Genomic DNA, 24,511 nt, shown 5'->3' on the forward strand with positions numbered 1-24,511 from the left:
AATCAGGCAGTGCCGTGGAGCTAGGACCTGCCCCTGGCCCTACAAGAGGCTGGGCGGTTCGCGCGTGTAGGGGCGTGGCCAATGCCATCGAGGACGTTGAGCTCCGGCGTGAGGCCTGATGTGTAATGGAAGGCCCGGCGACCACCCCCGCGGGACGCCGAGGCCTGGAAGAGCTCGCAGCTGTCACTAGGGAGGCCAACCCGGGACCTGCCGTGGAACCAGGGAGGTGAGCAGGCCCGTGCGTGGGCCGGGCGCAGACGGGGTGCGTAACAGTTATTGTACTTTCAGTTTTAGATTATTTTCCGATTAGGAGCTTCCTTTAGGACTTTGATAATTGTAACAGTTTGACGGAAGACCTTTTTTTCCCCCCCCTTCTTTCTGCAACTGATTGGTTTAAAACAATATGCCATCACTTTTTCAGGTGTGGCTTATTTACTGTGCATCAATGTAGTTTAGAAGACAATTTCTGTCATTGAAAATGTAATTTTCAGAACCCAGTTTTCCATGACACAAGCAGTGCTGGGCTGTGTGCACAGTTAAACCTGTGAATCTGTGCAGAGTTTAATTACGGATGCAGCAAGGATTCTTGCGTGCAAAAAATGTGTGTGCAAATCTGCATAAAACTGTGAGCACAAATTAGCGCACCTCCATTTAAATGCAATTTTGATGAAAACATTAGTTATTACTCCCTGATGCAGAGAGGCAGGTAGGCTTAACGCATGGTTTCTTGACACTAGGAATTTAACTCCTTGTCAGAGCCAGAGTAAAATTACTCAGGCTAATGTTAGTCTGTGAGGTTGAACCCGCAGTCTGTGGGTGGGGATTTGTGCACAAATCAAGTATAATGTACATAAAAAAATAGCTTATGTGCAGAGAATATGCTTTCAGCCAAATTTTAAATCCCCCCTGTGCACAAAAAACAGGGGTTTACGCGCATGGCCACCGCACATGTGTGTGTGCGCCACTTGTTATAAAATATGCACTTCCTTGTGCGCGTGCTGGGTACTGCACGCACATGGACGCGCATGCGTGTCTTCAAAAATCTACTCCTTTGTGCGTGTCTTTAAATGCGTGTATTTATGCATAAATCATATTTTATGCTCATAAATCATATTTTATACGTGTTCAGCATGTCTCCTGAATATTTTCTGGCTAGAGCACTTTTTAGAACACCTGATACATTAGCACACTATTTGCTTACTGCATTAGTAAAAAACAAAAAAAAAAAGTAATGTGACCTCAAATTTAGCTCACATTTTATTACATCGGCCCTCTGTCAAGAATGATCCTTCAGCAATATTGTAGTACCAATCCAGGCCCAGCAAATGCTGGCTTCACAACCCCCCCCCAGTGCTTATCTTTAAGCAGTGCTGGGGTATGAAGCCTAGGCTCCACAAATACTGCATATGCCCCTCTACTCATAAAGCAATCTATTAACAGATACTCCCACTGCCACCAGCACTCTTTCAGCATAATTAGGGCACCAAGGATAAGGCATGGGAAATAGTGGTGCTCTTCCTTCTTTAGGTGAGAATAGACGATCACAGCACCAGGGAGGAGGAGTGCAAGGAATCGGAGGGAAGAGGAGTGCAAGAAGTCAAGAGGGGAGGGAAGAGGAGTGACAGGGAGCTGACAGTAGCCAGGCAAGCCGGCAAGAAGAGGAGAAGAGATGATAGGAGGGAAGTATAGGAAGTCATGGAGAGGGAGGAAATAGAGGACATGTTTGGGAGTCAGGGAGAGAAAGATGGAGAAAAAAATGATGGGAAGTCAGGAAGTTCAGAGGAGATGAGAATAAAGGAGGAGGGGATGATAGAAGTTAGGGAAAGAGTGTGATAGTTGTAAACAATAGGACAGAGGAAGGAGGTTAAAAACTCCCTTTTTTTTAAAGCAGCTTTTAAATCCTAAAGCACTTTTGTACAGTAAATACACTTCCCATAGACTCTTGCTTGTCATGTCTTGATTAGACTGTAAGCATCACTGAGCAGGGGCTGTCTCGTATGTGTATCTGTCTAGCGCTGTGTTATGTCTGGTAGCGCTGAGAAATGATAAATAATAGTAGGTACCTAGTGAGGAGTCAGATGAAGGGGGAGACAGACATCAAATAATAAGAAAGGAGGAGGTAATAGGTGTTAGAGAGAGAGGAGGGGTTAACAGGCACGAAAGGGGAGAAGGGAGAGGGAATGATGGGGAGATAGTTTTACGCTGCTTTAGTTTCAATGATGTTGGCAATCCTGCTGCTTTTCCATGTGACTTGGCATCTCCTTGATTAAAGAGGGCTTTTCATGTTCTTTCCATGAAGGGCACCAGCCTTCATCTCATTGCCATGAGGAGCAGATTCTTCTCATCATTGCCATGAAAATAAAAACAGGGTTTCAAGAAGGTGGGACTTCTTCTGGAAACAAAGACCCACGCGGTATAATTAAAGTCAGATATGTCACGCAGCCTGAATGGAAGCATGAGAGAATTATGCAACACTGGCACATTCCTGGCTTCTTCCTCTGGATTTAAAACATTTTTTTTCGCTTTCGACGCAGATATATAATAACAATTAGAAATCAAAGAGGTTGTATCCTGACAAAACCGGACAGTTATTTTTTGTGGGCAAAGAGGATCCAGATATTTCCTGATGTTTGTAAAGAAACTCAGGCTCGAAGGAGAATTTTCCTTCACCTTAAGCAGCCTTTTCTTGCCCTTGGTGTTTCCTTTTTCTTGAGGTTTCCCTGCACATGTGAAGTTTATCAAGGGAAGACATTTATTTTTGTGGATCCTCCCCACTTAGAACCCTTCCTTTCTGATAGATCTCTTATTAATGGTGGTAAGGATGGTGGTAGGTTTCACTTGGGCAGGTTTATTACAAGTACAGGCGGGGGGGTGTTTCCCCTTGGTATTAAGTCCTCCAGTTATTAGATGTGGACTATTGAAGAAATTTCATGTAGCTTTTCATTTACTCTCCTCTTTTCTTGTTTTTCCTTGGTTTTATTTCCGTGTATGATTTTAAATCTAATAAAAAATAATGAAAGAAAAAAAGAAATTATGCAGACTCATTAGCTATAGGCCCATCCATTCTACTCTTCCCATCCCTGCTAATTAGATTTAAAAAAAAATAAAAATAAAAATCAATGTTTAGTTCTTGGCTGTATTGTTTCTGCTTTTAACTTTCTAGGAGGTTTTTTTTTTCCTTTTTTTTTTTTTTAATTTGTGTATTTGGGGTTGTTTTGGACCTTCTTATATCATTACACTTTTTACAATAAAAGCCTTAAACCTTTTATTGTGGTCATGCTCCCTTAAAAAAAAAAAACAACCCCGCCCCTCCTCCCCTTCTCTTTTCCAGTACCTTGCTTTGATATATTGTGCTGTATTCATCCTTTACCTGTGTCAGTGTGATCCCTAGGGAGGGTGGGGGTGCTGATGAAGATCAGCACAGCAGTGCCTCCTCCCCTCCCCCACCACCAGTTAGGGAAAAATTACCACAAAGTTTCAAGCTGTAATTTCTCCTTCAGGCATGAAACAAAAACCAGAATGAACAAGAGTTGGCAAGTGGCACCTTGCGTGTGCTAATGAGCTAAGTAACATCAGTAACGTATCCAGCTATTTTTAACTGACAGATTACAGGTTTAGTAGTGCCTGTAGTTACTGTCCTGTGTGTTAAACCACAACTTGCACTCGTGCATCACAGCACCAAAAAAAAAAATAAATTTGATTTTGTTGTTTAAACTCAGTAGCTAATCAGTTTGCCAGATTTCGGGAAAATCGGCTTCTGTGTTTTTTGAGATTCTTTTCAGACCTTGTGTTTTTTTGTAATGGTTTCGAATTTCTTTTTGCAAGTGTGGCACTATAAAACAGCTTGGAAGTTTATAAAACTAATTCCATGTCCTATTAAAATGTAATTGAAAGCAGGGTGTTTACTGCAGGTATTTTCACATTTTTAAGTTAGTTTTGTTTTTTTTTTGTAAAACAAAAAAGTAAAGTTGTAGGGAATACCTTTTTCCTGGACTAACTTCCTACATTTCTTACAAGGTTTTCAGAGCCGAATGAGCTATGGAATATTTTTTTTGAGAAACCAAACTCTTAAAGATAAGGTTCCATACACAGTGGGGCAGATTTTAAAAGCCTACGCGTGTAAATCCAGGTGGATTTACACGCGTAGGGGGGGCTACGCGCACCGGGCCTATTTTCAAAAGGCCCGGCGGCGCGCATAAAGTCCCGGGACACGCATAAGTCCCGGGGCTTGAAAAAATGGGTGGTCCGGGGGCAGGGCAGGGGCATGGCCAGAGGCCTCTCTTCAGCCGCTGGGCCTGGGGATCACCTTGGAGGGATCGGGGCTCCCTTAGGGCTCGGTGCGCGCAAGGTGTACTAGTGTGCATATCTGTCTTGACTGGATTGTAAGCTCCTTGGAGAAGAGACTGTCTCTTCTGTGTATCCGTACAGAGCTGCATATGTCTAGTAGCAGTATATAAATGTTGAATAGTACTAACAGCGGTGCAAGCTGAAGAGGTAGGCCATAGCAGTTCAGCATCACTTTAGAAACAGACATAGGGAGGGTAATTTTGAAAGGGATTTCAGTAGGTAAAATAGTGTTTTACATTCAAAAATGGTCTTTTACAAAATTGCCTGCCAGATATGCAGGTAAACTTACACACACACATGTCATATTTGCATGTTAAGTTTCATCGGACTGAGTGGAGGCAGTTCATGAGGAGCTTGGATTTAAGTGTATACTTTTGGATTTTAAGAAGTATGGAGGTAATTTTCAAAGCAGATACACATATAAAAGTAACATATTATCATAGCAATTTTCAAAAACCATTTTCGTGCTCAAAGTGCACTTACACATGTAAAACCTATTGACAATTCAGTGGCATGCATTGTAACAATTTTCAAAATCTCACTTACACGTGTAAAATATATTTACATGTATAAAACCCAATTTTAAGTGAGCAAATCCTTTTGAAAATTACCCCCGTTTCAAGGGCTGATAGGCGCTTTTGGATGACATCACTGCTGGGCAGGACTTGCAGGCCTCGAGATACCTCTAGATCCCTTCAGAGCTGTAGCGTTCACAGCAGGTATTGTGCAAAGAGTAAGATTTAAAGTGCATTGCTTGGGCATTGGCCCAAGTGATGTGTTCTCTCCACCCTGAGTTTGCTTGGTAGCTCTGAAAGTTGCAAAACCAAAGGTAACCATTTCTCTAATATCCCTTTTAGTGAAGCTTCAGGCAAAGATTTGGGAAAACCAACAAACCTGAGACTGCTGTGCCGTGAACAATTTTCAAGTTCCTCAAGCGCAGATATAATTGCATCTTTTGAGGTGCACCATTCTTGGTGAGTGTCTTCCAACAACTGTATGCGATTCTTCATGGTAGAATACCACTTCTCCAAATCTACAATCTATTTGATTATATCCTGCATTTGTGCTGTTAAAGTATCCAACTTGCTCGCCAGCACAGCAGTAACTGCTGCAGTTACATCTGGAAACAAAGATTTCTGCATTGTTAAAAACAGGCTCTCATTGCAGTTATTGGCCATTTTTTTTCTCAGGATCCTTAGGCCTCTCCTTCTCTTTCTGTGTTGTCATACCACAGTGCAAATAACAAGATCTTGGCAGTAGCAGGATAAAGAATCATTCAAAATGCTTTATTTTCCAAAAAAAAAAATGTTATACTGCAGGTGAAAAAAAAGCAGATAGTAATGTTAAAAGGGGAAGGATCATGGAAGCCAAGCTGAAGCATGCCTCACGCCCTAGAGTGCATCACATGACTCCCATTTTTTTTTAATGCGTGGAATATACCTGGGCTTCCAACGACAAAGATGCAAGCAATAGCATGCCATGTATGAAATTCGAAAAGTAATACACACAAATTAAAAATGCTGTCCTGCATAAAACGCTCATAAATAAACTGAGCAGCCAAGGGGCGATTGAGTAATGGATGACAAAGAGTAGTGGTAAATGGAATTCACTCTGAGGAAAAAGTTATCAGTGGAATGCCTCAGAGATTGGTCCTAGAGCTAGTTCTGTTTGATATTTTTGCACATGAGATTGCTGAGGGGTTAGTAGGGAATATCTTTTTGTAGATGACCCTAAAATCTGCAGCAAAGTGGACATCCTCTGAGAGATTAAACAAGGTGATCTAAGAAAGTTTGGGAAGTGATCAAGTTTTTTGTCAGCTAAGATTTAATACTTAAAAGTACAAAGTCATGCATTTTTTTATGCAGAAGTCCAAAGAAGCAGAATGTGGTCATGGTTGGGGGGAAAAGGATACTAATGTGCATTAGTACCTTAGTATCCCTCAAGGTGACCATATCTGATTATCTCAAGAGAGTGAAAGATTATGGCAAGGATTTAGAGTGAGAGGTATAATCAGTAGGAAAAAGGAGGTGATAATATCTTTGTTCAGGTGGTTGGTATAACTATATCTAGAGCATTGAATCCAATTCTGGAGGCCATACCTCAAAGAGATCTAGACACAATCCAGAGAAGGGATATAAAAATGGTGCAGTTTCTATACCAAAAGCCCTATAAAATGATATATAAGGACTTAAATATGTATATCTTAGAGAGAGGGAGGATATGAGACATTTGAATACCTCAAGGGTATAAATAATGCACAAGAAGCAAGTATTTTTTTCAGTAGAAAGAAAGGAAGCTACAGAACAAAAGGTGATGTTATGACGCACAAAGGGTGTTGACACAAGGGTGAGAAGATATTTTTTCACATAGAGAGTGGCGGATGCACAAAGCCACAAAACCAGAACATTAATAATGCAAGGAATAAACACAGGATCCTTAGCTGCAAAGAACTGAAGGTAAAGACAGAGATTAACTGGGGGTCTATGACACAGTCAGAGGAAGAAATTAGGGCAGACTGGATGGGTGTTATAGTCCTTATCTGCTGTCATATTCTTTGTTTCTGTGGTACATGCCATCTACCACACCAAAATGGCAGATTTACCATGCCTACACAGATATAAGCTACTATGTCGGACACCAAGAGAAATATAAGGTGGCAACTGAGGAATTGACCGAGCTGGCTTTCCAACCTCTTGGGTCCCCTGCAGGCTCTTCATGAACTATTGGAGCACCCAAAAGTCCACAATCTCCCCCATCTGGTAAGGAGAGTGCTCTGCTCTAACTCTCAGACCAGTACTAAGCCTTTGATGGAGTTCATGTCATTTTGAAAAATGTGAAAGAGAAAACACCATTTAACTCACAGTGCAAAGAACATCATACCAAACTATAAAGTCACTTTTATTGCTCTCGCTTGCCCTCATGATACATATTAGACCCATCAACATGTCTGAACTGTAAACCTCCCACACACGATGATATGGGGAAAATATGTGAATACTTATTGGAGATGGCAGAAGGATCCGCCAAGTTTGGCATTAGGCTCTGAATATGGCCAGGGTTGAGCATCTGAATGAAGAGCAATCAGATGGTGGGAAAGGTGGGGCTACTTCATTTATTGTCTATCGTTGCTATCAGTCCAGCAATATGCAGCAGCATGCGATTTTAACAGTTTTATACTGTACAGTGACATCAATAGGGTGGCACAACAGTGCCAATTAAAGGGACCATGGCTGTGCTCAATTGGCAAGACAGAAGACATCAAATAATTTTTTATAATGAACAGAATCCTTTATAAATGGGACAGAAAAAGAGAGTAACAGAGGTCACTTTTCAGGCTCCAGATGTATCCATTCCTTTGTGTATGGTATTGTTCACTAGGGATGTGCATTCATTGGTCCATTCGTTTCATTCATTTTGGTGCTATGCACGTATCTCATGAATGGAAGGTAGGTGCCCAAAACAGCTAGCATGTGTACATGTAGGTGGTCACATACATGAGCACATATCACCAGTTTTGGGCACCTACCTTCCTGAAAACTTTGACAGAAAGAGACGTGAATTGCTTACACCAGGGCAAGTTATAGTTTTGCCTACAACTGCTCTCATATCCTTCAAATCTATATCTATCTGTTACCACTCTGTCATATTCTTTCTTCTTTAAACTTGCAGTATAAAATCTATGCTGATGATTTACAGTTCATGGTTCCATATAATACATCCTGGTCAATTACTCTCTCCTTGGTTTCCTTATATTTAAATATTGGCTTTCACACAATCGCTTAAAATTAAATCCATCTAAAACAGAAATTGTGCTTCTCACTTCCATTTCAGAGTCTTCTATTGGTCACCCTTCTCATTTTCTGTTTAACGGTACATCTATTCCAATCTCTAGTTATACAAAAAATTTAGGAGTTATTATTAATACAGATTTATCCATGAAGCAACATATTTCATCAATAATAAAAAAATATTTCTACAAACTACAACTTCTAAAACGCCTTTGACTGCTACTTTTTCTCCATGATTTTAGTACAGTTCTTCAATCCCTTATTTTTTCAGGTCTTCATTACTGTAATTCCCTCTATTTAGGTCTTCCCGATAATACCATCCATTCATTGCAATTAGTTGAGAATGCCGCAGCATGTATCTTATCAGGTACTTCCATCAGAAATCACATCACTCCAGTTCTACAGGCTTTTCATTGGTTACCAATAAAATTTAGAATACAATATAAAATTCTTACCATTATTCATTCCCTCATCTATAACTCCTCTTCTACTTCGCTCTGCTCTTTACTCAGCATTTACAAACCCACTAGACATCTTAGATCCCTGACAAAAAACCTTTTGGACATACGTTCACCTCGACTAGCAAAATTAGACATTACAAGGAAAAGGGCTTTTTCAGTAGCAGGTCCCTCCCTCTGGAATGCATTACCTGACTCACTGCGATTATTATCTAACCCAATACACTTCAAGAAATCTTTAAAAATATACTTGTTTCAGATTGCTTTAAAAATTACATCAACTAAACACTAATTACTTTATATCAATAATTTCCCTTCCAGTTAGTCCTTATATACATTTGAAAATCATCCCCTTCCCTCAAATTCCCCTCTCCCATACATACTTAGGGGGTCATTTTCCAAGGAGTTACCGCGGGTGATAATTCCGCAAATCACGCGTTTATGTGCATAGTTCAAAAATCTAGCAGTAAAGACACGCGGCCTTGCACTAGCCTGCGTCTTGGGGCCAATACAGTGGGCATGCACAAACTATAGAAGGCTGAATAATTGCAGTAAATTCAATCCTCATGGAAGCCATGTTTGTAGCCTTCACTAGCTTTTCATCTCCTACAGAATCCGGTAATCCCATAATAAGTCAACTCTTCCATCGCAATCGATTTTCAAGATTGTCAATTTTTTGACTTTGTTCCAACACTTGTTTCTCCAATTTTTCAACTTTTCTTTCTGGAGCTAGGTATCTTCAACCAGCGAAATTCTTGCCTCTGCAATATTCATGCGACCTTCTATTTCTGTCATCGTAGTTTTCAGATCTATAACATTATCATTAATCTCCTCCAGGTTTTTATCTAGAGCATTTACTACCACTGCAGTCAGCAATGCTATAACTTCGTCATCAAGGCTGGAAGGTCCTTGGGTTTCCTGGTCGTCAGCCATTTTACCTTCCATTGGTTTCATCTTGTCCTTATCCTTTTTTTGTATTCTAGTTGTCATCTCCATGTTGGTAACATATGTGAATTGATGCAAAAATTCACGCGGATCCCACACCATCAAAAGTGCATTCCGGGGACTGTCAGGAGGTGTTCTGGGGAGGAGCAGACTGGTCCAGCCATAGAGCTGTCTAAAGTTAGCCGGTTATACATAAACGACTAACTTTAAGATAGCCGATTATATATAGCGGCATGACTGCTGCTGAATATGCTAGTTAGCCAGATATGTTTATCCAGTCAATTAGCCGAGCCACACAGCGGCTGAAAATGGACTCCTGTATTTTTAAAATACATAGTTAAATATTCAAATGCTTTGTTTCCCCCATGGGCAGAGGACAAGCTTTTTAACCAGAGCAACTTAAAAACATTTTGATATTTAAAAAAAAAAAAAAAATTTGTAGAAAGTTTTTTTATTAATCAGTTTTTAAATAAAACATATACAAAAATATCAAACATAAAACAACTCAAAAATATATTTTTAAAAAGGAAAAACAAGCAGAGAATGGGAGTTTGGGGGGGATAAATAATAAAGGGAGGGGAGCCCCATGGCAATCAAGACATTGTTCCTGGACTCTCTGGATCCTCAGGAGCTAGAATTGAGGTTGCAGGGGCTTTAGAAGTCTGCTGTATTGCAGATCAGGCCTGTATTTGTCAATAGTTGGAGGGGGGTGGGGGTTAGCAGGCTGGCTGAAGATTTACTGCTTTCCAGCTGTACTGAATTTTACTCAGCCAGAGATTAGTCTTTTGCTTCCTGATCCAGCCTCTCCCTTCCCAAGCAGCATGCAGCAAACAACATGGGAGGAGAGTGAGTCTGGAGCACAAAGGGAGATCATTTTGGTACGATTAGGAGGAGCTGAAAAGAGATCCTTGGGGGTGAGAAGAGAGGCTGAGGGATGAGTGGAACAGATGGGGAGAAGTGTGTGTGTGTGTGTGTGTGTGTGTGCGTGTGTGTGTGTGAGAGAGAGAGAAAAAAGAAACTGATGCTGGTGTGCGTGTGCCAGATTGAGAGGAAAGAGAGGAGTCGTAAGGGGGAGCAAGACCAGAGCACAGTAGGGATACCACACTCTGCTCCTTCCCCTTCCCCCACCTAGTGCAATGCATTCTCTCTCCCTTGATCTTAGATTCTAACCCTCAAATCCTGGATCCTTCTTTCTTTTCTTTCCCTTCTCTCCAGATCCTGGAATCCCCCCCCCCCCCCCCCAACATTTCCTACTCCCTTTCCTCCTTTCTTAATCTCAGAACCTCACTCCCTCGCCCTCTTTTCTTCCCATCCCAGGTTCCTGATTTTCCCTCTTTCCTCAATCTTCCTCATCTCTCATCCTCCCATCCCCAGTCCTACCTACCTCTCCTCCCCACTATCCTCAGTTCTCTTTCCTTCTCATACTACTCCCTCCTATCCCCAGTCCTCTCTCCTCCTCACCCCATTCCTAGTCGTCCTCCTCCTCCTTTCCTCTCCCCATCTCTGGTCCTCTCACCCTCCCCTTCTGCCCATCCCTGAGATCTCACCTCTGTACTGATACTTAAGATCCCTTTTCCTCACCCAATTAAAAAAAAAAATGATACAGATACAAACAACATTGGAAAGTTACTTCATTTTTTCCAGTTTTTGTGATAGAATCTATGCCTGAGCTGCTGCAGCAAACCGTGGGACTGTGCCTTACACCTCCTGCTCAATGTTGTCTGACCTTACCAGGAAAGGGGGAGAGGAGCAACAGTGGCTAGGGATGGCAAACTCTTAAATCCGTCTCTGTAGCAGATGCAGATACAAGCTGTGATAGAGTGGACTCAATGCCCTGCATCTTCAACTCCAGACTCTCTAGTCAAGCACTTGAAGGCTGGACTGCCTGCAGAATCTGCTGCTTAAGAGAATGATTAATCTCTGCTGCAGCAGATCCTGCAGGATTGTACAGGTTGGCCTGCAGGCCAGGACCAACATCTTGGTTGCCCTGGAAGGGGGGGGGGGGGGAGGGGAGGGAAAGAAATAGGAGCGGTCTCCTAAGCCCCCATGGGACTAGGCAGTGGCACTGGGTCTGGCAGCAGTGGCGGTGTTCGAGGTCTGGCTAGTGCTGCTGGCTCAGGGTGCTGGCAGTGGCTATAGAATCTTCTGTTAAGAAAAAAAAAAAAACATTAAGTCACCAGACCAGATATGATATAGGAATGGGAGGAACACTTTAATGTAACAATAGCCAGTGCCACAGCGGAAATGAATAATAATAAATAATTATATCTCTAATCTTAACTGCTTTCACAAAGTCATGCCATAATGTAACCACTAACCACTACTAAGTTCAATTCTAACCATAAATATTTATTTCCCCATACCAGCACCAGCCTCTATGTAACACCACCCAGCAGTAGCACGGTATATGAACACATATGTCATCATACCCCTCACAGGCCAATACATTAAAAGTCTACTTCTACCAATGACATTACAGTATACACACACACACACATATACACACATCCACTATGACTACTGGATATAATGGATAAGACATATTTTGCTTGGACAGTGACACATGATGATAGTACTACTATTTTAACTAATCTCTGCAGCTGGTTCCTCATTCAGCGCTTGGCCCAGGAAGCCACACCTCATTGTCGCTGGTGTAACTTGCTGAAAAAAGATAAGTAAGAGACATCAGATCACTGTATGTTCAGACAACAGCAAGAAAATCAAGAACATTACAATTAAAGTCAAGTTATATTTATTACACAGCATGCCTCATATAATCATATATGTGCTACATATAAACATATATGTGATCATATGTCACACAGTTCATACACATTATATAACATTTACTTAAATTACCTCTAATGACAAGGGAGGAGATAAGATTTGGAGAAACCACACATGCATTTCATAAATATTCATTGTAAACATACTACACTAATTAACTAAATCATTTTTAATTTCAAGTGACATTCTCTTAATCTTTTGACTATCAGAAGCTTTGAGAGTAGTAAGAAAAATGAATCTACTGGATATGGGAAGATGAAAAGTCCTCTGGACCTCTTCTAACCACTCCTGCTTGTGAAGGCACAGTTCTCCTGCCTTTTTTTCTTTTCAGCTCTCCTAGATCACAAAGGAAGGAGGCACGCCTATTAAACTCTTCCAGGAAGGGCCTCCAAGCAACATTATACCAATGTAGATCTTGACAGGTGCCCTTAGGGGTGAAGAGTATTTCCTCTACTTGGAGAAACAGACGTGCCAGGAGGTCCACATCTTCCCTAGTGCAGTGGGGTTTCCTGGACCAACCCATTCCTGACGAGATAGATGCCGGCGCATTAACTTTTTCTGACATAACTGTAAATTAAAAAAAAAAATCATCAAAAGAAAGTGACTGGTTGTGGTGATATTTTTTTTTTAGACAGAAACAGCTTGGGGTGGAGAGTGGGGGAGTGTCTGGTGTGACTGTATGGGCCATGGGGTAACAGGTGAGAGAGAGACTGGATGGGGTGGTAACTGGCTGCTTCTATGGTGAGAAAGAAACAACCTTGAGTGGAGTGAGGAAGTGGCTGTTTAGAGAGTGACTGGTGTGACTGAGATTGAGACTGGTTAGGGTGGTGATTTTTGAGATGGCAATAGCCTGAAAGGTGTGTGTGTGAGGGGGGGGGGGGGGGGACTTGTGAGAGTGAGTGTCTGGTGTGACTGGGTCATGGGGTAACACAGCTGCAGTGCTGATGCAATCACTGAGTTGGGAGAAAATGGAGGTGGAAAATAAAGTCGAGTTAGAGAAACAAACTTTCAAAAATCTTCAAACATCTCAGAGGGATTAGCAATACAAGGAATTACTTTGTGTCACACTCACAAAATTCATATTCATCAAATTGACCTGAGATTTAAAAGAAATTAAACAATAATACGGGTCTTTAGAGTGCCATAATCAGATCAGCTCAAAATAGTTTCACTTTAACTGAAATCACTTACAATGTGCACATCTGGTATTATGCTGTAGTGTTTGTGATGTTCTAATGCAAAGTAACAAAACAGATGCTGTTCCTCAAACTGCATCTGCTGACCTTCCCTAAATCCTTTCATTATTCAGTTTGTACTGAACAATTTTTAGACTAGTTTGCTTGGTAGAAGCTGTCATACATAGAGATGCATCACATTTTTTTTTGGAATCTACCATTACCCTGTGACACAGAAGAGTACACATAGCAGTGGCATGATCTTATTCTGAAGGAAGATTTTGATGTCCATATCTCAGATTGGCACATATTCATAACATACTCAGGCATTCATATGGGTTTTATATAACTTTGTTCCTGTATAAATAAAAGATTCAAAGGCTATGTTAAAATGAGTATGTCCATCAAAATAACCTGTATAGCCTAGTGATTGCACTTATAACAGGAAGTTCCTTTCTTCTAATTAGGTGATTTGTCCTCTTAAGCCCCAGCCATCATACAGCAACACCCATGTGTGAGAGTGTTCTGGGTTCAGACCGTGCACACTGGCATTCTGCCCAGGGGCTCTGACCTTGGAGGCTAATCTCACTGAGGCTAATCTACACTGGGGGCTACCTGAGGGGCTTATCGCCTGCATGCACACAGGACTACCTGGGGGGTCTTACCCAATATAAATGCACACAATTACTGGGATTATACCTGGGGCATTGAACGCCTACACAAATACACACTTGTAAACTTTGATTCAGTACATCACGGTTCCAGGTACTTAGGAAAGTAAGTGTATTTGAGCAATAGGAGGAGAGAATAAATAAAATCAGATCATATAGAAGAGGTAATGGTAGATAACAATTGCTACATACACCGCATTTTCCAGTGTATAAGTAGAACTGGTGTTTAAGCCGCACCCCCCTATAAATTGCCATTTTGATGAAAAAGTTGGTAGATAAATCGCACCTTTGTATAAGTCACAACTGTTTGTACAGTGAGATTACCATCACAGGCTGAGAGAGAGATTGTGACAGTATATGTTGCACCGGTGTATAAGTCGCAGTCACTGAAAACGCTGAAAAATAAGCGCGACTTATATACCGGAAAATACAGTATATAAAAAGCTTACGTTTCCAAAGGATCAGCCTGTGCTATTGTGTGGCTTAATAAAAACATACGTGTTTTCTCATCCAGACAGCTAATTTTTCTTCCCAATCAGTCCTCGAGACAAAGATCCTTTAAGTTTGAAATTTATTGTACAAGTAGTTTTTCATTACTTATAATTGTTGCATTCCAAACGTGTAGCCCCAGGCAAAGATCTTTGTAGCTGGTAGGAGAGGGGAGAACGGAGGACAAGGTAGGAGAGGGGAAAATGGAGTTTCTTGGGTTGCAGGGTGAGAAGGCAAGAGGGTTCTGAGGCTGATTTAATCTTTTTAGAACAAAGCGATAAGAAGAAATGTAAAAAAGCTAATCATTTCACAGAGCTTTACAAAGTGCTGCTGGCTTTGAAGCCCATATGGGCAAGACTGAAACTTTCCTAGGGAGCTGTTACAGAAATGCCTCCACAAGCTGGAGACAGAGGGGGGCAAGGTCCAATGGCAGCGAACCTAAGACCCATGTGACACAGGGGGAGCATGAAGGGCAGTCCCTTGAGCCAATAAGGCACTTAGGAAGACTCAAGTTAGATTGAGAGGGCATTCAAGCTCTTCCCAAGTGAGAGAAGGCAAAGGGGGAAGGGAACTTCTCTTATGGGCAAAGCTCCCTTAAAGGAAAGGCTCACAGGTTTTTATCGTGGGTTACAAAAAGTGTTTCAGCACTAAGCACAGTTAAACTACAATATGCATACGGATACAAACATGTACCCACTGCTGGGGACAGAACAGTTATCACATCTGGAAGTGCGCTCTCTCTCTCCCCCCCCCCCCCCCCTGTTATTTCTCCTTATACACTAAATGCTTGGGAAAAGCAGCTATGACCCCTCCCTCTGCGTTCTTATCAATTTCAGGCACAACTGTGTGGCCTTCACACTCTCTCAGGCCTTAGTATAAGTTAATTGCTTGCTTTCTCATGATAGACCTACTGGAATAACTAAAATAAATAGACCTGTTCGTAAGCATTTCACAGTGCAAAACAGTAAATATGAGTTCACTCAGAGGCTGGCCTGTAGCCTTCAAACTAGTCTGAGTCTGGGTGAGAACTCTGAATCTACACGGCCCAACCTCCACACACAGCCTCATCCAAAGTAGCAAAAAAATGACTCCAACAGAGAGGTAGTGTATACACATACAGGGCTTGAAAAGGAGCTGCTTGGCTGGGTTGGACTGGCCTCCATTTTCCCAACACTTGATCTGATCTTCCCTCCCATCGTGGTACCAGCAGGTCCTACAAGCTCTGTACAAATCAAAATGCCAAATGATAGAGGCATATTCAGGTATGAAGTGCTACTCTTCTCTCCTGCTAGCTGGAAGAGGAGGGAGAGAAATAGGCACTAAGGAAAAGGAAAGGATAGTCCAAAGATTGGTGGAGAGAGATTAAGGATCAGGGAGCGTGATGGACACCAAACCAACCTGGCTTTTAACAAATTTCTTGGCTGGGAAAGGTTGGGACCATGATAAAACTGAGTCCCTGAATATACATGATTTTTATTTTCTATATATCGTTTATTATTTAATAGTACTGTAAGAAGTATACGTAATAATATTATATACTATTTAATAATACTGTAAGAGATATACTTCCTTCTACTCTTCCTTTCAAAAACTAAGTAGAAAGAATGCCTAAGATGTTGCGGTCCCAGTCGCGGCAGCCGCAACTAGGCCCTTACCTCCTTGGTCCCGGCCCGTCTCCGAGGGTCTGCGGCCTGTTTCACGGCATCCCCGGGGGGGACGCCGCCGAGAAGCCCTGCCTGGATGCCTTCTCTCTAGGCGCGCGCAATCCGCGCTTATGAAGGCCGTTTCCACTGGAAGCTCCGCCCTATCTATGACATCAGACGCCACGGCCTTTGTAAGGCCGCCGCGGAGCCCAGGACTTTGCCTTGCAACGGGGTTCCTTGCGGTTCTCTGTTGCGCCATGCCCCAGAGTGTGCTATTGCATTAGCAGCTCCATTCCTGCCTGAGACTTGTTTCACTCCGTGCCCAAGTCTTGCTTCTGTCTGGCTTGTTGCAGTAACCTGTCCTGCTTCAGTTCCAGCTTGGTTCCAGTAGCCAGTCCTGCTTCAGCTCCTGTCTGGTTCCAGTAGCCAGTCCTGCTTCAGCTCCTGTCTGGTTCCTGTAGCCAGTCCTGCTTCAGCTCCTGTCTGGTTCCTGTAGCCAGTTTTGCTTCAGTTCCTGCTCGCTTCAGTCCTTGTCTACTTCAGTTCCTGCCTGACTCCTGATCTCTGCCTGCCTGCTCCAGCTCCAGCCTCCGTGATCTCCTAAGTCCCAGCGGCCGGACTCCTATGGGCTCCTCCCGGGGGAGTACCGGCTTCCAGGGTGAAGCTCACGTCCATCTCCTGCCTGGTAACCGCCTCCCAACCTGTCACTCACCAGAGACTATAGGACACCTCTCCCCAGTCTCTCACAGGTCGGCCCAAGGGTCCACTAAACTGTTCACTCACAACATAAGAAATGGTAGAGATATTTAAAATGATACACATGTATTGCATGCATGATATAAACTTGAGCATATTTTTGCTTGCATGCCCAATATGCACATTTATAACATTGTAATTATTTGGACTACACTCGTATCTGATCAGTTTTGTACCAGGAGTATTGGCTCTGTGGAAGTGGACTAGTGAGAGAGAGACCGGTTGGGGAGAACCACGGCAACTTAGTTTAACAACAGGCAGAAAGGAGGCTGCAGGGCAGATCTAGGTCTCTACTAGTGCTGATTGACAATGACTGGCTGGGCTGCAGTGCACAGACACCGAATAGTGACAGCGCAGGCAGGCTGGGGCTGTGCTGACGATACACATGATCGAAATGGCATCCAGAACGCTACCATGCATGATCAGAGTTTACTTGCAGTAATTTCCGCTTCTGTGCGGTAACTCCAGATACTGCGCAGTACTTCCAGATATTGCGCAATAGCAGGAGTTACTATGCGGAAACTCCCAAATTACGAGAAAAAAACCCCACCTGAACCATTTTAAAAATGAAATTCACCCAAAAATGATATGACCTGGAAATGGCACAAAATAAAAAATGTTTACTACCTCTAGTTGAGAGCAACTCCAAGGAAGAGCATGCAGCACAGGTAGAGGGTGTGAGTGATGCTCCAGGCATTTTTCATCATGTTCCACCCTCAAGCTCAACTGCAGTGCCAGTATCAGTCCCCAAGGATTCTGAAAAGAGAGTACACAAAACATCCCTAGTCTGGAGGCACTTTAAAGTAAGGGAGAGCCCGTGCTTTCCTCAGTGTACTCACTGCAATAAGACTGGAGGATAGCAAATGTAACCCCAATATTTAAAAAGGGCTCCAGGGGCGATCCGGGAAACTACAGACCGGTTAGCCTGACTTCAGTGCCAGGAAAAATAGTGGAAAGTGTTCTAAACATCAAAATCACAGAACATATAGAAAGACATGGTTTAATGGAACAAAGTCAGCATGGCTTTACCCAGGGCAAGTCTTGCCTCACAAATCTGCTTCACTTTTTTGAAGGAGTTAATAAACATGTGGATAAAGGTGAACCGGTAGATATAGTATACTTGGATTTTCAGAAGGCGTTTGACAAAGTTCCTCATGAGAGGCTTCTAGGAAAAGTAAAAAGTCATGGGATAGGTGGCGATGTCCTTTCGTGGATTGCAAACTGGCTAAAAGACAGGAAACAGAGAGTAGGATTAAATGGGCAATTTTCTCAGTGGAAGGGAGTGGACAGTGGAGTGCCTCAGGGATCTGTATTGGGACCCTTACTGTTCAATATATTTATAAATGATCTGGAAAGAAATACAACGAGTGAGATAATCAAATTTGCAGATGACACAAAATTGTGCAGAGTAGTTAAATCACAAGCAGATTGTGATAAATTGCAGGAAGACCTTGTGAGACTGGAAAATTGGGCATCCAAATGGCAGATGAAATTTAATGTGGATAAGTGCAAGGTGATGCATATAGGGAAAAATAACCCATGCTATAATTACACGATGTTGGGTTCCATATTAGGTGCTACAACCCAAGAAAGAGATCTAGGTGTCATAGTGGATAACACATTGAAATCGTCGGTTCAGTGTGCTGCGGCAGTCAAAAAAGCAAACAGAATGTTGGGAATTATTAGAAAAGGAATGATGAATAAAACGGAAAATGTCATAATGCCTCTGTATCGCTCCATGGTGAGACCGCACCTTGAATACTGTGTACAATTCTGGTCGCCGCATCTCAAAAAACATATAATTGCGATGGAGAAGGTACAGAGAAGGGCTACCAAAATGATAAGGGGAATGGAACAACTCCCCTATGAGGAAAGACTAAAGAGGTTAGGACTTTTCAGCTTGGAGAAGAGACGACTGAGGGGGGATATGATAGAGGTGTTTAAAATCATGAGAGGTCTAGAACGGGTAGATGTGAATCGGTTATTTACTCTTTCGGATAGTAGAAGGACTAGGGGACACTCCATGAAGTTAGCATGGGGCACATTAAAACTAATCGGAGAAAGTTCTTTTTACTCAACGCACAATTAAACTCTGGAATTTGTTGCCAGAGAATGTGGTTCGTGCAGTTAGTATAGCTGTGTTTAAAAAAGGATTGGATAAGTTCTTGGAGGAGAAGTCCATTACCTGCTATTAAGTTCACTTAGAGAATAGCCACTGCCATTAGCAATGGTTACATGGAATAGACTTAGTTTTTGGGTACTTGCCAGGTTCTTATGGCCTGGATTGGCCACTGTTGGAAACAGGATGCTGGGCTTGATGGACCCTTGGTCTGACCCAGTATGAAATTTTCTTATGTTCTTATGTTCTTATGACATCAGTTGAGGGAAGCTACTAGGGCATCTGACAAACACTGGTATGCAGCATCACCTATAAAAGCAACACCCGCTAGAATGGTATCAGGGGAGGATGGCAGTACCAGCCTGGAGACCCTGATCCCATGACCCCTTCCAGCAGTCAGGTGGCAGGCTAGCAATCTCAGCCATGCTTCTGCAGCAGCAACCCACCATTGAAGAAATGGGGTGGTGTTCTGTATCACTATCCCAAGGTAAGAATCAAGCAGCATCCAAAGGAGTAATGAGGAGCATTGGGGAAATGATTGCCCTGGATGAGCAGCTCCTGAAAGTACAGGAGAATATGGGCTTTAAGCATCTGATGCATATGTTAGCCCCAGTTACAAAGTGCCCTCCAGGGCTATATTTCGTAAGCAGGTTATTCCAACCCTATACAACCATTGCCATGGTCGCATACAAGCACAGCTGGCTAAGATAGATTTTATTTATTTATTTATGTGTTTATTTATTTATAGATTTTTTTTTATATACCGCGGCACGTGCAGCACATCACCTCGGTTTACAGCAAACAGTAATGCAGCAACAGGCTTTACAATAAAATATTAAACGGAGCAAAAATAATTAAAAAACAAAAAAACAAACAGCATATTTAACAGTCAACTTAGCAAATAAATATCATTGACGTAAGAGTAACAAGGATTACCGAGAATTTGATCTACATATAGCACTATACAGTAGCGAGCGTTTCTAGGGAACAAGTGCAGGTAAGGATGGGAGGGGGAATCAGGAGGGAGGTTAAACAGCGACGTATGCGGCCTATATGGGGCCCAGTCAGTCATGGGTATGCTTTTTTGAACAGCCAGGTTTTTAGGTTTTGTTTAAATTTTCTGTGGCATGGTTCCTGGCGTACTTCAGAGGGCATACTGTTCCATATTGTGGATCCTGCTATGATGAGAGAGCGTTCTTTTGTAGATGCATGTTTGGTAAGTTTAGGGGAGGGGATCGGCAGTCTGGCCTGATGCTGCGATCTTATTGGTTGGTTTGTCTTCTTGAAATACAGGTGTTCGACGGATGGAGAGTAGCGTGCATTTCGCCAGTGATATCTGGACCAGAGTGAACTCTATACATGCTTACCTCTCCCTGACAGCACCCTGACTGAGGCAGGGGCAGGCAGCAACTGTAGCAGGGACCGAGCATCAGGGTGCAAGTGGGCTATGCTGCATACCCAGGTGACAGATAACTCTTATACATCATGCAGTATTCTATGTGCCATAAGAAAGATGATGGAGGTTGGCAGCTAGAACCAAATTGATGCTCTATTGTCCTTGATTTTCCTTTTGCCACTGTCCAAAGAAGGGTATAATTGTACATTGTTTTATTTAATCAACTTACCACCTGATGACGATAAAAGTTTTTTCTTAATATGATGGTGAATAAAACGGAAAATGTCATAATGCCTCTGTATCGCTCCATGGTGAGACCGCACCTTGAATACTGTGTACAATTCTGGTCGCCGCATCTCAAAAAAGATATAATTGCGATGGAGAAGGTACAGAGAATGGCTAACAAAATGATAAGAGGAATGGAACAGCTCCCCTATGAGGAAAGACTAAAGAGGTTAGGACTTTTCAGCTTGGAGAAGAGGCGACTGAGGGGGGATATGATAGAGGTGTTTAAAATCATGAGAGGTCTAGAACGGGTAGATGTGAATCGGTTATTTACTCTTTCGGATAATAGAAAGACTAGGGGACACTCCATGAAGTTAGCATAGGGCATATTTAAAACTAATCGGAGAAAGTTCTTTTTTACTCAACGCACAATTAAACTCTGGAATTTGTTGCCAGAGGATGTGGTTAGTGCAGTTAGTGTAGCTGTGTTTAAAAAAGGATAGGATAAGTTCTTGGAGGAGAAGTCCATTACCTACTATTAAGTTCACTTAGGGGCGGATTTTAAGAGCCCTGCTCGCCTAAATCCGCCCAAAACCGGGCGGATTTAGGCGAGCAGGGCCCTGCGCGCCGGTGAGCCTATTTTACATAGGCCTACTGGCGCGCGCAGAGCCCCGGGACTCGCGTAAGTCCCGGGGTTTTCGGAGGGGGGTGTGTCGGGGGCGGGGCCGCGCGCCGCGCCGCCTTCGGGGCGTGTCGGCAGCATTTTGGGGGCGGGCCCGGGGGCATGGTTACGGCCCGGGGCGGTCCGGGGGCGTGGCCGCGCCCTCCGTACCCGCCCCCAGGTCACGTCCCGGCATGCTAGGGGCCCGCTGGCACGCGGGGATTTACGTCTCCCTCCGGGAGGCGTAAATCCCCCGACAAAAGTAAGGGGGGGGTTTAGACAGGGCCGGGCGGGTGGGTTAGGTAGGGGAAGGGAGGGGAAGGTGAGGGGAGGGCGTTAGATGATTCCCTCCAAGGCCGCTCCGATTTCGGAGCGGCCTTGGAGGGAACGGGGGTAGGCTGCGCGGCTCGGCGCGCGCCAGCTATACGTAATCGATAGCCTTGCGCGCACCGATCCAGGATTTTAGCGGATACGCGCGACTACGCGCGTATCTACTAAATCCCGCGTACTTTTGCTTGCGCCTGATGCGCCAGCAAAAGTACACGAACGCGCCATGTTTGAAAATCTACCCCTTAGAGCAGTGGTTCTCAACCTGTGGGTCGCGACCCCGGCGGGGGTCGAATGACCAAAACGTAGGGGTCGCCTAAACAGGGCCGGCGGAAGCACTAGGCGGTCGCCTAGGGCGCCAGCTTCCCGGGGGCGGCACTGCCCCGGTAAAATTAAGAGAGCCGCGCTTTCAAGCATGTGAGTCCTTTGCTGTCAGCCCGGGCGGAACGCGGCAGGACAGCTGGAGTCAGCGGCACCGGGCGTGCTCTCTTCTTCCCGCCCCCCCCCCCCCCGCGGTCCGGAAGAGGAAATGGAGAGCATCGGGTGCCTGCGCGGGAAGAAGAGACCACGCTAGTGTGGTCTCTTCTTCCGCGCAGGCACCCGATGCTCTCCCCTTCCTCTTCCGGGCCGCGGGGGGGGGGGGAGGAGAAGAGAGCACGCCGGGTACGACTGGAGTCAGCCGGGTGCCAGCGCTGGAGTCATCGGGTGCCTGCGCGGGAAGAAGAGGCCACGCTAGTGTCCGACGGGAAGAAGACTGCAGCACGGCTCGGAGGAAAATGGAGTTTCAACCGCGGCCGATGGGACTCCGCCTCCGCGAAGGCTGAAAATGAAGAGGTTAGCGTTGGGAGGAGGAGGCTGCTGCTGCCGCGAGTTCCCGGGGTGGGGGAGAGAGAGAGTGAATGAACGAGCAAGCATGTGTGTTTGAGATCCTGTGTGTGTGAGTGAGAGATTGCATGTATGTGAATGATTGAGAGCCTGTGTATGTGAAAGATAGTATGTCTGTGATTGAGAGCCTGCCTGTGAGAGAGAGAGCATGAATGTAAGTTTACCATTGGGAACCTGTATGTGTAAGTTTGTGTGAAAGAGTATGTGTGTATGATTGAGATCCTTTGTGTGTGAGAGAAATCATGTGTATGTATGATTAAGAGCCTGTGTGTATAAGTAAGAGAGAGATCATGTGTGTCTGTGTCTGATTGACAGCTGGTTTAGGTAATGGAGCATGTGAGTATGTGATTGAGAGCATGTGTTTAAATGAGAGAGAGAGATCATGTGTGTCTGTGTGTGATTGAGAGCTGATTTAGGTGACGGAGCATGTGAGTATGTGATTGAGAGCCTGTGTGTAAATGAGAGAAAGAGAGGACATGTTTGTAAGCATGTGAATGAGAGTCTGTGTGTGAGAGAAAAAGACAGCATGTATTTATGTGATTGAAAGCCTGTGTGTGTGTGTGTAAGCGTGAAAAGATAGACAGCATGTGTGTAAATGTGTAATTAAGAGACAGCATGTAAGAGTGAGAGCCTGTGCTTGAGCAAGGCAGCATGTGGGGGTGTGAGAGAGCCTGTGTGTGAGACTCAGATAGCCTGTGCCAGTGAGAGCCTGTGTATGTGTGTGTGAGAGAGAAATGCATGTGAGAATGAGAACCTGACTGTGTGTTTGAGGGAAGAAGACAGGTGGAGAGAAAAGAAATAGAAAAAAAGGCAATATAAAAGGAAATGGCAAAAAATTAGAAAGGGAAGCAGATGTAAAAAAAAATACTTTTTACTGATTGGCACATGTAATCTTTGGGAATGTGCAAGAGTAGCACTTTCTCTATGGCGGATCTCACAATGTACGAGATCAACATGGAGGAAGTGGAAACCCACGGGGCCTGCACAGAGGAGGCAGCAGAATGGGCTTCAGTGCCAATAGCAGCAATCAGTGTCTCCCCAATAGCCACGTGGCAGCAGTGGCAGTAATTAGATTAATTGTTTGACTCAGCTGAAGGTGACAAAGTATGAAGTGGGATGTGAAATCAGCTTGATCTGGTGGAGAATTAGGATTGCTGTTACACATGAACTGTATTTGGCAAACATAAAGGGAGCCAGGATAATCAATTGATGCCTGCAGCTGAGGACTGATTCATTATGACTCATGTAGAAATTAGTGCATTTTCCAGATTAGTCTGCATAACACAATTCTCAACATTCAGCATTATTTCTGCTGCATAGAGTTTTATCTGAGAAGCTCTGAGGTTGTGAGGGAGCCAGTAAGAGTGAGAGCATGAGTGTGTATGAGAAAATCCAGGGGAGTAAGAGTGTGTGTGAGTGGGGGGGGGGGGGAGAGTGTCTTACACCCTGAGAGTGTATCAGTGTCTGTGAGAGTGAGAGGTTATGTTGGGTATAAGAGCATGAATGTGTAAGTATGTGACAGTGTATGTGTGAGAGAGAATGGACATGTGAGTGTATGTGTGAGAGAGAGAGGATAACCTCCTAATCCTCGACAATATCAGGGTGACTGGAAATCAAGAGCTCCCATGTATGGACAGCAGGGGCTTTTTAAAATCCTTATTAGTTTTAATTATTGTGTGTTATTTGATATATGTGCTGTTTTGAAATATTATTGGTGTGTGGGAAATTATAAAAATGTATATGATTTTAATTAATAGAAATTCTATTTATCAGTAATTTTAAAATATTCTTTTATTAGTATGGTTTTACTATTATAACTGATGCTTTATGTTTCTTAAT

The sequence above is a fragment of the Rhinatrema bivittatum genome, chromosome 2, assembly GCF_901001135.1.
Source record: "Rhinatrema bivittatum chromosome 2, aRhiBiv1.1, whole genome shotgun sequence".
NCBI classification, from domain to species: Eukaryota; Metazoa; Chordata; class Amphibia; order Gymnophiona; family Rhinatrematidae; genus Rhinatrema; species Rhinatrema bivittatum.